This window comes from Protopterus annectens, chromosome 9.part0, assembly GCF_019279795.1.
Source record: "Protopterus annectens isolate FY-2018-M chromosome 9.part0, PAN1.0, whole genome shotgun sequence".
In the NCBI taxonomy this organism is placed as follows: domain Eukaryota; kingdom Metazoa; phylum Chordata; order Ceratodontiformes; family Protopteridae; genus Protopterus; species Protopterus annectens.
In genome coordinates, this window is record NC_056743.1 from 1,156,405,911 (window position 1) to 1,156,422,519 (window position 16,609).

The 16,609-nt window shown below is 38.0% G+C and overlaps 1 protein-coding gene across 2 annotated transcripts in view; it reads left to right on the plus strand.

The window, feature by feature from the left end:
* Positions 1-16,208, plus strand: part of LOC122811888 (delta-like protein 1) — a 540,266-nt gene extending 524,058 nt beyond the window's left edge. For both annotated transcript variants that reach the window (XM_044084029.1, XM_044084030.1), the window contains one exon: positions 12,819-16,208. The gene's annotated coding sequence lies outside the window, so the exon portion shown is untranslated. The remainder of the gene's footprint in view (positions 1-12,818) is intronic.
* The last annotated feature ends 401 nt before the right edge of the window (positions 16,209-16,609 follow it).

Sequence of the window (16,609 nt, forward strand, 5' to 3'; positions counted from 1 at the left end):
CATGCCGGGCACTGTTCTTCTGTAGGATTAGAGGAAAGAGCATTCCAGCAATCACTATTCTCCCATGTTGTAGACAAAATATTTTTCTTAATAACACCAGTCCTTTCTTGGGTTTAGAGGCTAAATATCCCTGGGTCAGTTTTCATTTCCTGATAAGGGAGAAATAATATCACTCAAATTTTTACATTTGCAGTTTGTTAAGCGGGAAAGTTCACTGGGCTGAACAGAGCTCATTTTCAGTGGAGGCCCAGGGAAAAAAGCTCCTCAGTACAATAAAAAAGGACAAGCAAATAAAATTATATACATTGGTAGTATACCATTATCTAACATATTGGATTACAAAGTTAAAAATGCACTTAGCAATTCAGTTGCCAGACAAATACCAGTGAACAGATTACAAAATTTTTTAGAGATGAATTATTGCATAGAGGATTTTTCGATAATACACAGCTTAGAGAGTAGGGAGAGAATATATCATTAGAGCTAGGTATTCAAGGAGGCTGAGTGCAAGTACAGTTCCAGGTGGAGTGTGGAGAGAAGTTTTGAAGTGGCCAGGATTGGAAATTGTTCTAATTGTTAATGTAAGAGCATTCCAATACTTGACTAAAGAGTTAAAGGAGAGAAGTTAGTTGGGTGGCAAGTTTGGTTTGTGAACCTGAAGAAGTTGCTGATTCTCAGATCTAAGGGGCCTATTTGGGAGGTAGAAGGTGAAGATAGAAATAAGGGCAAGACAATCAGAAGGTTTAAAGATAAGTTTGTAAGCGATAGTAAGTTTTAAATAATTGAGGTAGTTCGGTAGTTCCATACATTTTAGGGAGTGAAGTGCAGTACGGTGATAGAAGAAGTTTTTGGAATTTGTTGCAAATTTTGCAATTTTATTATAACAAGTCTCAAGCTTAGCTTTTAGAGTGGTCTGGAGGTTGGTAAGTAGAGGGAAGGGTTTGTTTGGTGGAGGGGCTGAGGAACTGGTTGTACCTATAGACCATTCCAAGTTTCTGACGTGTTTTTTGGATGTTTTGTTGCAGGTGAATATCACATTTAGATGTTCCTCTCCTTCAGGTTTTGTGTGGTTGACAACTTCTATTAGTGCTTTACTTTGGGAGTAGATATTGAACATGGCTTTGTCCAACAAGGTTGATTTTTTGGGTGAGAAAAGCATGACCTTGGATATATTTAGGTTAAGAGCAGGGTGTTTTTTATACATCCAGGATTGAGTGGTGGAGAAGGCTGTTTGGGATTTGAGCTGGAGTTTAGAAATAGAGTCAGCTGGAAATTGTTAATGAAAGTACTGAATAGGAGGGGACCAAATATGGAGCCTTGAGGAACTCAAGTAGAGGTGTTAAGATAAGAAGAGATAGAGATTTGGCATTTGACGACCTGTTGCTTGTCTTTTAGATAGTTTGAGAAACAGTGACAGTCGTGGGGAAAAGTCCAACGTTAGTGAGCTGTGATAGGACTAAAGGGTGGGAAACTGTATTAAATGCCTTTGAAAGATCTAAGAATATGGTAGATAGTATTTACCCAATATCATGAGCTCTATTAACAGTGTCAAGGAAAGAAATAAGGGCAGTTGTAGTGTTGTGGCCAGGTCTAAAACCATGTTGAGTGGAGGACAGGAGGTGGTTGTGAAGTAGATAGGGCATTAGCTGAATGTAAATGTACTTTTCCAGGATCTTAGCAATAGGGGACAGGATAGCAATAGGTCAAAAGTTAGAGATATATTTGTTTTTCCTCCATTGTGAAGAGGAATAATGTAGGCTTTCTTCCATAATTTGGGCAGATAAAATTCTTGAAAGGATCTGTTAATTAAGATACTAATAGGAAATGCAATGGCTTTGATAGCAATCTTTAGAAATTCTGGGAGTAAAATGTCAGGTGTTTTAGAGTAAGGTTTGAGCTTAAGGAGTAGTCTTTTAATAGTTGTGTTAGAAATGGGGTTGGTAGCGAAATTAGGGTCAGAATAGGGATTGGGTTTGGGGGAGATGGGGAAGGTGAGGGAGGTGTTTGGTGGACCAGTGTCACTTACGCTGTCTCTGACATGAGGAAGGCTAGCTGTAATGTTGACTATTGAGTTTATAAAGAAAGAGTTAAAGAGAAAGGCAATTTCATGAGGAGTTTTGTCAGAGTGTGGACAAGGATTGTTTTTTGTGCCAAGGTTCAGGAGAGATGAGATGGAACTCAGAATTTTGTGACGTTTTGTTTATGGTTGGGCTGCAATTTTGTGTAGTTAGCTTTTTTATTTTGATTCACTTGCTTTTTACCTGATTATGGGTCTCTTTAAAGTGTATCAGGGTGTCCTGTGTTTTGTTTGTTTGATAACATTTCCATGTTTTATCTGTAAAGTACATCAGATTTTTAGTGGGCTTGGTCAGCCAAAGAGCATAGTTAGTTTTAATCCTTTTTATGTGGAGTGGTGCAAGGATTTTTAGTGTGTCCAGGAACGTATTATTGAAATAATCTGCAGCATTGTCTAGTGGGGGTGCTTTTAATATGTGCCAGTTAATATTTTTGAGGATATCAGTAAAGATTAGAGGTTGGAAGGCAGTTAGGTTCCTTATCTGTTTGTACTGGTGTTAATTTTGGAAGGCTGAGAGGGAGAGGCAGTTGAGATGATGGGACAGACCTTCCCAAAAACACCTCTTCAATCCTTGGAAGTGAAATAGAGTATTCAATAGAGAGCACCCATTTTCTAGGAACAACATATTATTATAGTTTTAATTATTGTATTTTATTTTAATTACTTTTAAACAGTAAGACCCATTAAATGTACATACTTCCTCAGGAGGTAACGTGGGATGATTGGACTGGGAAAATGATTACATTACCCAGTATAATGTGAAGACTGAGAGCATACCTTAAGTGTCTGTGCTACAAACTTGGACAACTCTTATTTTCAGTGACTGCAGTGGATGGAAAGAGACAGAGTTAATATCCTAATAACAGTCTTCTTTCAGTAGCTGACAAGGAATTAGTGATCATTCAAGGGGCATGTCTACTTCACTGGTCATGGTGATGTTGGAGAAAAGGACTGAATTGATTGCATTGATCTGCTCATTTTCTAGACATGGAGTTGTGCATCCTGGAGAAAGAAATTCGACATCATAAGAAAAAGCTGTCTTTCTTTTGTGGGTTATTTGATAGTTACAAGGAAAACAATGGCACCTCTCTCCCAAAATGCACCATAGACACCACAAAAACAAAACATCCAAATTTTAATTTAACACTTTTATCCACAAAAAATGGACTTCATCAGAAAAATGCAAAACCTGCTAATTGTGCACCAGTGCACACCAATATTGTAAAGTACATTTGGGAGTTGAAATGCATATTTAGTAAAAAAATTTTTTCCCTACGTTCTTGAGTATTGTAGGTTCTTAGATGATATCTTGGACAAGCAGGTTAGAAATGATGGAAGAATGTGTTATATAAACAACACATGAATGTTTATACTTTACTCATTTGAGTATGGCAGTATTGATTACCTAGATGTGACTATTTACAAAAAAATATGAGATGCATCAAGATGAATCTACAATTTATCATAAACCTACTTTTTGTAATTCTTACTTGGACTCTTCTAGCCATCACACTTATAAGCTGAACCATGGACTTGGTAATTACTCTAGGAAGAAATAGTGCATTTGGCTGTAGTAAAAGTTAATATTATTTTTGAGAGACAGAATCATTTTGACCCATTATACTGGGTGGGTGGTAATGACCAACAAACAGAATTTAAAATTGACGGTGACTCTTCAAACATTCTATTATTTTAATTTATAGCGATCACAATAACATTACTGAAGATATTATAGTGAAGAACTGGAATGTTTTAATTGACAGTAACACTAATTTAAAGTCTTTATTGGGTGCTGATGTTAGTTTTGTGTACAGTTGTGATAAAAATATAAAGAATACCTTAAAGTGTGAACACAGTCATATTAAAATGCCAGGTAAAATATTCAAATGTGGTTCTTACAATCATTGACAATACATGCATTAAGGAACATACTGTGCAATTAAAGCTGAATTACAACCTTTTGTTAATAGAGGTAGATATAACTGTACAACTTCAAGAGTAGTATATGTTGCCAAGTAGTATTTGTTCTTGCAGGGCATTTTATATAAGAAAAGTGAAGAAGTCATAAAGACAATGTATGTATCAAAACACAGCATTTCTAAGTACAATTTTAACATTGCACTGTGTAGGTATTACAGGGCATTTTAGGTTCATAGGTAGGTACTAGGCTATCTGCCTGAAGGCATATATAAGCCTAGCCAGAACATGTTGGCTTTCACCGCCCCCTTAGATTAGTTCCCTGTGCCTCTGTCCAGCAGAGCCACTAAAGTGATCCCTGGGGTAAACTTTCTGTTTCCCATCCACTCGTCAAGGTTTCTCTTGAAGAGTGTTAGTGAGGAGCTCTGCTTAATGTAGATTGGAATCTTGTTCCAAAGCATGAGAAGTCTCTGTGACAGGACTCTATCCCTCCAGCACATCCTATATATTGTTGTGATGAGGTTTAGATCCCTAGAGCGTGTGGCTCGAGGGGATAAGCTTTTCTTTAGGTGGAGCATGTTGATCAGTTCTGGGTTGGACATGGCCTTGTATGGCAGGCAGAGATCACCTCTGAGTAGGCGGTATGCAACCGAGTAGAGCTGGAGTTTCTTCAGTCTAGCTGCATAGGGCATCTGTTTGAGGCCAGTGATCCTCTTGGTGAGGTACTTCTGTGGTCTTTCCAGCTGTTGCAGGTGTCTTGTAAGATACATCTCAAATGGGGCATTGTACTCTATGATGGGTCTGATGAGTGATGAGTAGAGGGGCACAATAACCTCTTTTGATCTGGATGCAAACCCTTTTGTGATAAGGTGTGCCACATAGAAGGATTTTCTAACCACTTTGGCAGTGTGATTATCAAAGGAGAGTTTACTATCTACTTGGGTCCCCAGATCTCTTATTACATCTTCTGTACTTAGGGGACTACCACCTATGTGGTAGTTTGTGGGTACTTTGTTTTTTCCAAAGGGGATGACTATGCACTTTTTGGCATTTAGCTTGAGGCCATGATTTTGACACCAGGTGTCCGTCTCAGTGAGACCCTTTTGGAGGATGTCTGTGTCAGCCGGAGAGTCAGTTATAGCCCCTAGTTTTCAGTTGTCTGTGAACTTGGTCAGCCATAGTCCTCCTGTGTCTGCCTGTACCTCTGAGAAGTATATGCCAAACAGGAGGGGTCCTAGGACTGAGCCATGGGGAACGCCACTTGTAACCGGTTTAGAGTCAGACCTAGCTCCCACAACTCTTACCAAGTAGGTTCTGTCCATGAGCCAGTTGGCAACCCATCTTGTGATGTAGGGGTTTATGTTCAGGCTGGTGAGCTTGTCTATAATACCAGAATGGGTAATGGTGTCAAAGGCCTTTGCGAGGTCTAGGTAGGCTGTGTGTATCACCTTTCCCTTTTCTATAGCCTTGGTAACAGTCTCAAAGAAGTCCACCAGGTTTAGGAGGCATGATCTGCCCTTAACAAAGCCGAATTGGGTAGGGTCCAGTGTTTGGAGGTTCCCAATGTCTCTGTTAATGAGTTCCATGATGATGCGCTCCATAGCCTTGCAGACCAAGCTAGTCAGGCTTATAGGGCAATAGTTCCTGGGGTCTGTTGTGGCTCCACCTTTGTGGAGCGGAATAACTGTTGCTGTGTGCCACTCTATGGGTACGTAACCTGTGGAGAGGCTGAGTTTGAACAGTGTGTTTAGGTAAGGGGTTAGTTCATCTTTGAGCTTGTGTAGGATGCAACCTGGGACTCCATCTAATCCCATTGATGCTGTGTTTTTGGCTTTGGAGAGGGCTGTTTTAACCTGAGTGTCTGTGATTTCAGGAGCTCTACATTCTTCTGGTATGATTATGGGCCCTTTTGGGGGTGAGAGGGGGGTGAAATTTGCACTGAACTTGTCTGCCAGGATGTTGGCAGTATCGGTCGGTTCAGTGTATTTTGTACCATTCTGAACTAACTCCGAGCAGAGCTGAGCATTGCCACTTAGATTCTTGACATAGCTAAAGAATGCCTTGTGGTTATCTTTGGAGTCCTTGGCAATTTTTCTTTCGAAACTTGCCTTGGATGATTTTATGAGGGATTGTAGTTTCTTGCTGATACTGATCAGGGATGTCTTCCCTTCTTGGGATTTTACTCTTTTCTGTATTAGTTTCCTCCTTCTATTGTATAGCTTGTTTATGGCAGGAGTCCACCAGACTGGTTTCTTTTTCTTGGAGGATTGAGTCTTGGTTTTGCTTGGGATAGCATGATCCATGCATTCTTGTAGGTGCCCGTAGAATGCATTAGTAAAGGATTTTACAGCTTGGACAATGTTATCCTTTAGCATGGGGGCTTTGAAACTTTCCACCTCAGTCTTAAGTAACATGAAGTTTGCTTTGAAAAGTTTTTCACGGTGGTTTCCTTGTCCGGGGGTGGGGGCGGAATGTGGATATCCAAAGTGATTTGTTTATGGTCTGATCTAACCAGTGAGGGGATGACCTCTGGTATGGAGCACCGGCCGCCCATGTTGGTGATGACCAGGTCCAATATGTTATCACCTCTGGTGGGAGTGTTGACCAGTTGATCCAGGGCATTTGAGTTTATAAATTCTAGGAAATATTTGGCAAGGGAGTTAGTATTTGAGTAGTTCTCCCAATTAATATTTGGGTAATGCTGATCTGTAGCAAGCTACAATTTGAATTGCAGTTTTGCCCATTGTTAGTTGCACATGGATGATCTCTGAAGCATCATGCTGTGCCACTAACCTGGAGGTGTGGGTATCCTTGATGAATATGGATACGCCCCTGCCTTTTGTATTTCGGTCCGGGTTCTGTGGCCGAAATGTATGGTATGAATTGTAGCCTGGTAGTGCTGGGGTGCTCTCTGGAGCCTTAAACCAGGTTTCTTTTTTTTTTTCAAAACAGGTTTATTGTTTTAACATACAAGAGAAATATCATAACAATTTTATACAGGTAATTAAAAATAGATATGATTATAACATTCAACAAAACAACTAAAGTATTTACAAAGACATCCACTACAATCAGATCAATTAATTAAACTAAAATACCATGCTATTGAAATTAGGATTTTTTAACAAATTTTGTAAATTATCCCATACAATATAATAAGATGTTTTTCTAGTTGTTCTTGACCTAATTGTGTTTATTTCCATATGGCACACTATATTCATAACATTTTTAAATTCATTGAACGAAGGAGGTGTATCTGAAATCCAATTTCTGGTTATTATTTTCCTAGCCACTGCTAGAATAGACCATAACAAGGGAAGCTTAACCTTTTTATTAAACCAGGTTTCTGTTACTGCACATTTATCGATTTTCTCCATACCGAGGAGTGCCTTGAGTGCGTGCATTTTGAGGTTTAGACTTCTGGCATTGAGTAGCAGCACCCTCAGTTTTTTGTTACTTGTGCTATTTATGGCGGTGGGTTTTTCTTTTGAACCTTGCCTAAAAAAGGCACTATGGGGGTGGCAAGAGCCTTGGCCAGTATTCAAAAGCCTAAGGGTGACAGGTGCAAGCCATCTCTAGCGATCTAGAGAAGCAGCGTGGCTTGTCAAGCATGTCAGCCCAGGTGGACAGACACTGGATCCCCTTTGAATGACACCAGAAACTTAGCCAATTGTTGAAATTGATAATTTTTTTCTTTATACTGTGGTATCATTCTTGGTGAGGGCAGGATGCTACTCAGGGTCAGGGTCATACCGGCCTGGGCTACAAGATCAGAGAGATCTTCCATGTCTCTTTTTATGTAGTCCAGGGAGGTACAGCTCAGGTCATTCACACCAACATGGACAATGACAGAGTCATATTTGTACTTGTTCTGGAGTGACCTGAGTGCTTGTGTTATGTGGTGGATCCTGGCACCCGACAAGCAGCTAACAGTAACCTCCTTATTCAGCCTAGTGAGTGGGACGCCAGTGTGCCTGACTATAGAGTCACCTATTACTAGTATGTTGGGTATGTTATTTTGCCTTAAGGTCTGTGATTGCATGGCATACTGGTTTTGTGAAGTATGTGTTTCATGATTTGTGTTGGGGGGTGGAGGTTACTTGGATGTCTGCTTTGGAGGTCTCTGTTGCTTTTGCAGTTTTTTATTTAGAGCCTCTGAGTATGTTTTTGTGTATTTGTGTGTGTTTTTTGCCGGTGCTGGTTTAATGGGTCTATGTGAGACTGGTAGTGTGATGCAAGTATTTCCCTTCTCCTTTTGACTGTCTGAACTAGCCTTGGGTTGAGAGAGCTTTGCCTCCAATTTGGCTGTATAACTTAATCTCTCACATGTATAAGTGTTTGGTGGTAGGAAGAGAGGGTTGCCTATGTACATGAGGCAGTTGTAACATTGCCTCAAAATGCCCAGATTCACCAGTTGGACTGGAGAGTATGCCTGAAACTGCCCTTTGGACATGCCTGGATAGGTACAGTGAACTGTTTTACTGAATGGCTGGTAAGGCTGAATAGAGAGCCTTGTCCTTCTGTACAGTATAGTAGGGTCTAGTTTTAGGGTCTAGGGTCTAGTGCTTGCTATGAGTTTTGAGCAAGTGCTGGGCTGAGAAATGAATGGCTTGTCTAGTTCCAAGGGAAAAATTGAAGAGGATTTATATCAGAAAAAAATGGAGAAGCCAGCAAGACAATGTATGCATCAAAGCACTTACAGCATTTCTAAGTACGCTTTTAACAATGCACTGTATAGGCATTCAGTAAACTGTATTAATTTTATCAAGTTGTTGTTTTTCATTGGAAAAGGTTTAAATACTCTTAAGAGGAGATAAGTTGAAAACTAAACTTGAGTCAAGAAAATTATGTCATTTTGTAAAGCTAAATCTAGCCCTGGTATTAATGATACTGTCCATAGCTAGTATACTAAAAGTGAAAGCTGCTAAATTGGAAACTTTTAAGGTGAATATATTTAACACAAGTAAATGCTGGAAGAAGATTGACAAACAAAACATATGATTTATTTAGAAATGTTATTTTAACATATAAGAATATTCATTTTTATTGCTTAATAGGTGTTTAGGTCATGTGTATATTGTTGGGTATTTAAATGGATGGGATGGGTTTTGTATTATTATGCTGAAGTCCAATTTCTTTGATGGACAAAATGCTAAATTAAAAGTTGGTTGTTCAGTTCTTGTGGCATCTAGAAAGCTAGTTGACTAGAAAGCAGTGGTTAACTCTCAAGTACAAACTGGGAAACATAGGGATATGTATCCTTTCCAGCTGGACAGGATAGGATGGATGAGTGAGAAGTTTTTTTTTTTTTCTATCTACAATAATGGGCTGTCTGGGAATGAATAAATGAAAATGCTATGAACAACACAGTCAGATTATTGTGACGGGAGTAAAATAACTGACCACTCTAGATGTAGCTCTTTTTCAGATGGGGTTACATCTATAAATGAAGAAATACACATAATAGACATAGACATTTTTTTGTCAGAAAAGACGATAGTTGGGACTTGTTTTCCTTCTGGGGATGAGAAAGTAGCTTGACCAGAAAGAAAGGTGTTAAGTATTTTAGGGATGGCTTTCCTTCCTTGTTTACAGCAGGTAGGAGTTGTAGAATGGATAGAAGAATACTTCCTTGGACATCTGTCTTTCTCTGTCTGTGTGGTTTGGAAATAATAACTTAAGGATACCTATAATCCTAGGGTATGAGCTGGGGTGAGGTTGGCAGTAGTTACCAAAGTATGTGGTTCACAATGACATTAGGAAGCATAGCCAGAGAGTCAAGCCAATGAGTTTCTGGCTACCTAATTTTATAAAAGAGTATATTTCCTGATAAAACATTGTCTAATATGCAGGTATGAAGATGCTAAATGTGAACAAAAATGGGGCATCAAAATGTTAATCCTATAGAGACGCCTTTATGCAAAATAGATATGCATATCATAGCAAACAGAGGAATGGGCTAGTCTACTGGTGTTGTGATAGGGAATTTACTTCAGTTTTAGCAATCAAGGTCTAACTACTAGTCCTGCTATGAAAGGCATAGGACACTGAATAAGGAATGAGTAGTTCTTCAGGAAGGAGGATACAGGATAGTGCCACAAGGTCAACGCTCCTTAGTGGTGACTGGGAGAGCTAATTCTTGCAACACTCACCACTTCACAGGGGAAGCAGACACTCTAGCAATAACTGTACAGGGAAATAAAAATACACAAGAAAGCAAAAAAGGCAAAAAGGACAGCAATGAAGCTTAACAGAACATGAGCAAACAGAAGGCTGGAGTGGATTAAATAAAAATAATGCATTCATGCAAAAACAGAAACATGGAAATTGGAGGTACCCTGTGCTTTCACCTTTCACCTGAAACACTGGAAGTGGTTTAATATTCATCCTTCAGATATTGTAAATACTTCCAAAGAATAAAGAAAAAAAGAGTTAGACAAGAAATTGTTTAAGAAAAACTCATAAAATAAAGTGAAGTAATACCACCTGATAATATTCACCAGGAGTTATTAAAGTTAAAGATCTTTGAGAAGAGCTAGTGACACAAATTACTGCTCATTTTAAAAAGTCACTGGAGGATGATAAAATGCCTGAACACTGGATGGTAGCAGATATGGCTTCTTTGGGCAAGAGTTTGAGCAAGATACAAGGAGACAATGCAACTCTCAGCTTGATCTCAGTGTATGCGCAAACCAATGTGGTCAAGATCTGTGAAAATTGAAGAATATAAGGAACAAAAATAAAATATTTTTTTGTGGCAGGTGAGAAATATTAAGCTGTAACAACAAAGACCTACAGCTTAGCAAACTGTAAGGAAGTGTGAAATCTAGGTATATGAAGCTATACAAGTTAGCAAAAAAATGTGATTCTTTGTCCCCTTTAAAAATACATATAGAGATATAGGAAAAGATTATTAACCCTAACGGACTGGCTTAAAGATGCACTTAGCCCCCTATGAAGCTGTAGTACCTTATCTTTTCCTGATCCTTCTGTGCCATCTGTTGTTAGCTAACATGATACCATATATTATGCTATGCCACCTTCTGCTACAATAGGAAAGTCCATGGTGCTCACAGCCTTTCCCTGAAGTTACAAATTATTTTCTCTGCTCAGCATGAGCTGCACACTTTCATTCAGATAGACTCATGACCATATTTCTTTTTGCCTTCCGATTTTCATTCTCTGTACAATACCTTTAAAAATTCAACATTTTTTCTAACTGTCATTTTTTTTCATATTATAACTCTTATGTCTCATAAGTCCTTTATTGTAGTCCAACCCACCTGTTCCATCAGTATTTTACTGGCTGTCTTCTGGACCATTCCAGCAACACATCTTTCTTTGGTATGCCTTCCAATACAAAGCACAGTACTCTAGAAGTGTCAAATGTTCTGTGCAGCAGAATAAACTTAGCATCCCAAATGTTTGAGTTCTTAATGGCCTCACAAGCATCCCATTGACTGTAGGCAGAACTTCCTCACAATGAAAGAAGCTGTTTATTTTAGCAGCATCATCTCCAATGATATGCCTTCCTCTGGGTCTTCTTGGCAATGAAACACATTCTTGGCATAATGATACTAAACAGAATCTATGTCATCGATCCTGTAGATTTTGATTCATCCATCCACAGTGCTTCCATCCTACATGCCTCATTGCTGTTTATATGTAGGGTATCTCTGCTCTAAGATTGATAAATAATGTCTGTAAGGAAGAATCCAATGAACAGCAGTCAAAGGACTGATATGCGACAGTTTCCTACTGGTGCTTTGCCAAGTAATGGACCCATTCCCACCACCATCATCTAAATCCTATTGTCCACACAGTTTTGTACCTTTTTCATCATTAAGTTTCTATCTTTCTCCTTTTTAGATTATCAAATGGTGTTCCATATGTAACTAAGCTGAAAATTCTGAAAACTTGTCTTTTCAGACCACTTACAATGAATTACCCTGGTTCACATATGTTGTGACTAAACAATTGTGCTAGATCAGGGTGAAATGCCAAGACATCTCCCCATCAAATCTATATTATTTACCATCTTTGAGAGTTTGTTTTGCATACAAGAAAGTAATCAACCAAATTTCTGGAATTATTTTCTTTATTGCTTTCTTAATGACTAGCTCACTACAACTTTTCAGGTTCTATTTTTATCCGTCTCTTGAGTACCACAGTAGCTGACTTCAGATACATAGGCCCCTGTCTAATAATCAAAGGCAGACTGAAGAACACTGTCAGTGAAATCCTCAATATTTTTCAAAGACCTTTTAGAACCTGTTGGAGGAACTCATGTGATTCTTGGGTCTAATCTCCCTTTAAACCATGCAACTCCTTTCCAAACACTTCCTTACAGATTTTTGTATCTATCCAACTCTCCCTTTTTAGTCACAACTTTCCTTCCTGTTTATCAGCTTACTGTCAAAATCCTTGAAGAAGACGGAAGTGAAGTACTCATTTGATATTGTAACCTGCTGTATGGCCTCACCATATCTATATATCTATATCTATATCCATAGCTATGTCTGTATCTATCTATTAATCTTTAATTAGGCAGGCAGCATTTGGTCCATGCTTCATTCACTATATTATTCACCTGAACAATCTTAATTACAATTCTAATAACAATACCTGTATTAGTTTGTCTCATCTCACCTGCTACATGGTACTCAACTGGCCCATTCAGGACAGCCATTATGTATTCCTGTTTCTTCACAGTATTGAGAATGGCGATAAATGGTGTAACTGACTAGGGAAGCTGTATGAAAGTGCTTTTGCCATGTTTGTGAAGGTAACATGCTCACTTTTACTTTTGTTATTTCCTGTACAGGTCATTGAAAGAGGGAAAACACATCATTCTTGGGGATGACACTGAAACGACATGATCCCAAATGTCCATCCAGCAAAATCAGTTCACTACTAGTACATCTAACTCTCTCAATAACCACATTGTACTTTTACCTCTATGGAGCTGTCATTAATTATTGTCATACATTTCCACATGCAGCTTCTGTGTCTGATATCAATATAAGATAATATTCTCAAATTCTTTGAACAAGAGAACTGTGAAAATACAACGCAATCAAGCTGGTGACTATGATTAATACAGAAGATATAAATTGTGTAACTTGTATTTCTATTAATTCTAGATTTTTCCCTGCTACTTAGCAGAAAAGAATCTGCACTTAGCAGGAATTTGGTTACTAAAGAGTTTATACATTCTTGTAGCTTCTTTCCTTATCTTTAAAACAAAATGAAAAGTACTGCTTGTGACCTCACAGCTAGTGTCATGGCAAACATTTATGAAGATTCTAGAGCACCAACTAATAAGAACAAGCTCCAGAATCCAGATGAACTCATATACAGCTGAAAATGGAGCATGCATTCATGCATACAAGTTTAAAAGCACATTACATAGTATAAATGATATATCATATGAATGTCAGAAGTGTACCTGACTTTTCTAGTTCAGAGGTTTTTCCTGAGACAGCAGTAGCTTTTAAGCCATAAATCACTGTGAATGTAAATGATTAGTTGCAATGGATATACTAATAATATAAATCATGGAAAAATATGAAGCATTTTATATTAACAGAGTTTGTATTATGATCAAAGCACTTTGCAGAGTTTTAACAGAATTGGAAGTTTGAGGATAATGTAATTGTAATGTAATGCTTCAGTATATTTAATGTTTACAGCCTGCCATGGCTCAAAGCCACATTACACCTAAAAATGAACAGTCCTGATTTGTTAACTATAACACCTATGCAGATTTCAGTAGCAGATGTAAAGTACAGCATAATATTTTCCAGCAAAGACGATACCAAATTTTCTGGCCTGGGAGAGTTTACATCCATGTGCCTCACAACATTTTAGAAATAAAGGATCGATCAGCATTTAGGGAATGTTCAGGCCAGTCCAGCTTACACTTTTAATTGCCTGTTCTGTTGCTTTACACATCATGAATTGCAAAGCTAACTCAGGTGACTGACTGGTCTACTACGACAAGCCAGACTGCTAACATTCACTTCACCTCTACCACTTCTGGAATAATGCTGTTATAGTTGCACAACTACACACAAGGCCCCATTAATTCAGGGCTTGAGACTTTCTACTAATTTTATTCTGTCTGTCACATTGATCTGGATGAATGTCAAACAATAAAATTCTTTAACTTTTACGTGTAAAGATTGGTTTGAGTTTTACAATAATCTCATTTCTGAATTTTTCTCATCACCTCTCCATCTTATATATTTCTCTTCCCTTTTAGTACCTCTTGCTCTTCCATTTCAGTGTTGTCTGTAGCAGGATACACTGTCTTCCCATTCATCCATCCCAGACTGCAGTTTCCTCTCACCTGCTATGCATGCCTCAATTTTCTCTCACACTCTTGATCCCCAAGTATCCCATGTTACTTCTTGTTTATAGCTGTTACAGCTGCTAAGCCAGATCTTTGTCAATATGTCTTGCTCTGCTCTGTCCTTCCACTACTTAATAACAATACCCATTTGTTAACCAGATAGGCCCACTGGGCACACACTCCCTTTTTAAGTGTGTATTCTAGAAACAATGCCAAGTTAGGCGATGTGCTCAGTTTCACACAATAGATAAAGAAGGGCTGTAAAGCAGGAATTACAGCTCACAGCCTTAATCCTCTCTGCCAATTACCAGTTCTCACTCATGCATATTCTTTCTTACAGCACTTTATTCCATGCCCCTCAATTTCTTAAAATAAGAATTCTGGACAAAACAAAACAGTAACAGTGGGCCAAAGGCCCAAAATGAGGGGCAGATTTTAAAATATTGTTCCCATAAATACAGAAAGTTGCTAGAATAACAAGCTTTGCATTAACATGCATATATCTGAAGCATGTGAAGTCTGAAACTCCAGTGTGTTATTATTTAGTGGCTGCAGTCCCCAGTTGTTTGTCTGAAAGCTACACATTTTATAAGTAAGACCAAAAATATGGGGCAAACATCTGAATTTCTGTGAACATCTGGAAAATCGAGTGGTATGCTTTATTCTGTTGCCTTTCTCCACCTTACTGATGGATATAGATTTACAAAGATGTATGTATACAGAGTGGTGTGTGTGTGTGTGTGTGTGTGTGTGTGTGTGTGTGTGTGTGTGTGTGTGTGTGTGTGTGTGTGTGTGTGTGTGTGTGTGTGTGTGTGTACATGCATGTGGATGCATGCATGTGTGTGTATTTGTGTTAGAATGAGAGAGACACAGAAAGTGGGACAGAGAGAGAGAAAGAGAGGAGAAACTGACTATCATGTCCTAAAGAGTGTATATTATCTGTCTCTGTAGGTTTGTATTAAACTAGAGAATCAGTATAGAATGTATAGATGTTAATTGCTGTTGTGTGATTACTGAAAAAAGTATATTAAAATTCGGCCATGGCGGCATTGAGGTAATGCCAATGTCTGAAATTGCAGTAGTTAATTTCCTTAGTGTTGATGTTGCAAAATTGATTATAAACAATGCATTGTCTAAAATTTTGCATGAAGTATCTCATGAGTGGTTATGGAATTGGGACCATCCCAGATATGTTGGGGAATGGATTAGGTGTTAAGAAATATGCAAAGTGGAAAAGATTGTGCCAAAAGAAAAAAAAATGGATGTCATAGGAAATTGTATGAAAATCATATTGTTCTGTTTTTACAAAACTACAAATCTTGATAAAAAATGAGAGTCTTGTATCTACCTAGTTTGAAGACAAAAAGAAGATAAATGGAAACACTGCAATGTTCAAAATTTTATACTACTTTTGTGATCAGGAATGCCTCATTCTCTACCACAATTATTAATATAAACAGAGCAAAACATTTTTTGAGAAAATCCTTGAAAAACAAACTCTGTATTTTTATTATTCTTATGGACATTTTAGTTGAAACATTTGATGGAAGTGCATCTGATTGTACAGCTGTCATAACAAGAATGTTCCATTTTGGGGGTGATCATAGCGATATTGTTCAGCTTCAGAAAGGTAGGAAAATACTAAAATGAGATATTTGTGGGGGCATTTGTTGCAGTTGCCTCTCTGATTTTAAAATAAAAAAAGCTTAAATATGAAAAGCTGGTTTATTAATGTTGTCCCTGAGACACACAAGCATAGTGTTGTCATGAATTAAAATATGTCTTTCTTTCCACAGAAGGAATGGGCATAAATATTTTTATTTTCAAACCATTTAGAAATACACAGAGACATAGTTTAAAGTTTTTAGAGATTTTTGAATTTTTCTGAATGATTATGGGGTGCCATTGGATGACTATGCTACTGTTTGACTGGACCATGCCTTCACTATGTCCCATACACTTCCATAGCAACTGGCTGGCCTATCCTTGTTGTATACTGTCAAATATATATTATCTGCTATTAGGTGATAAAATGAATTATATATGGAAAGTCTGAGTTACCATTTAGTAGTTTGTATCATACATTACCAGTTTTCAGTCTTTTAAACATTCTGTTTTAATGTTCTATCAATGGGATCATCTTACCTGATAAATTAAGTGAATGTCAATTCAATATTCATTTTCAAAGATCATGACTGCACATTTTTCTTAACCAGACAAGTGCCTGGTACATAGATGCTTTTCAGCCATGACACAGACCA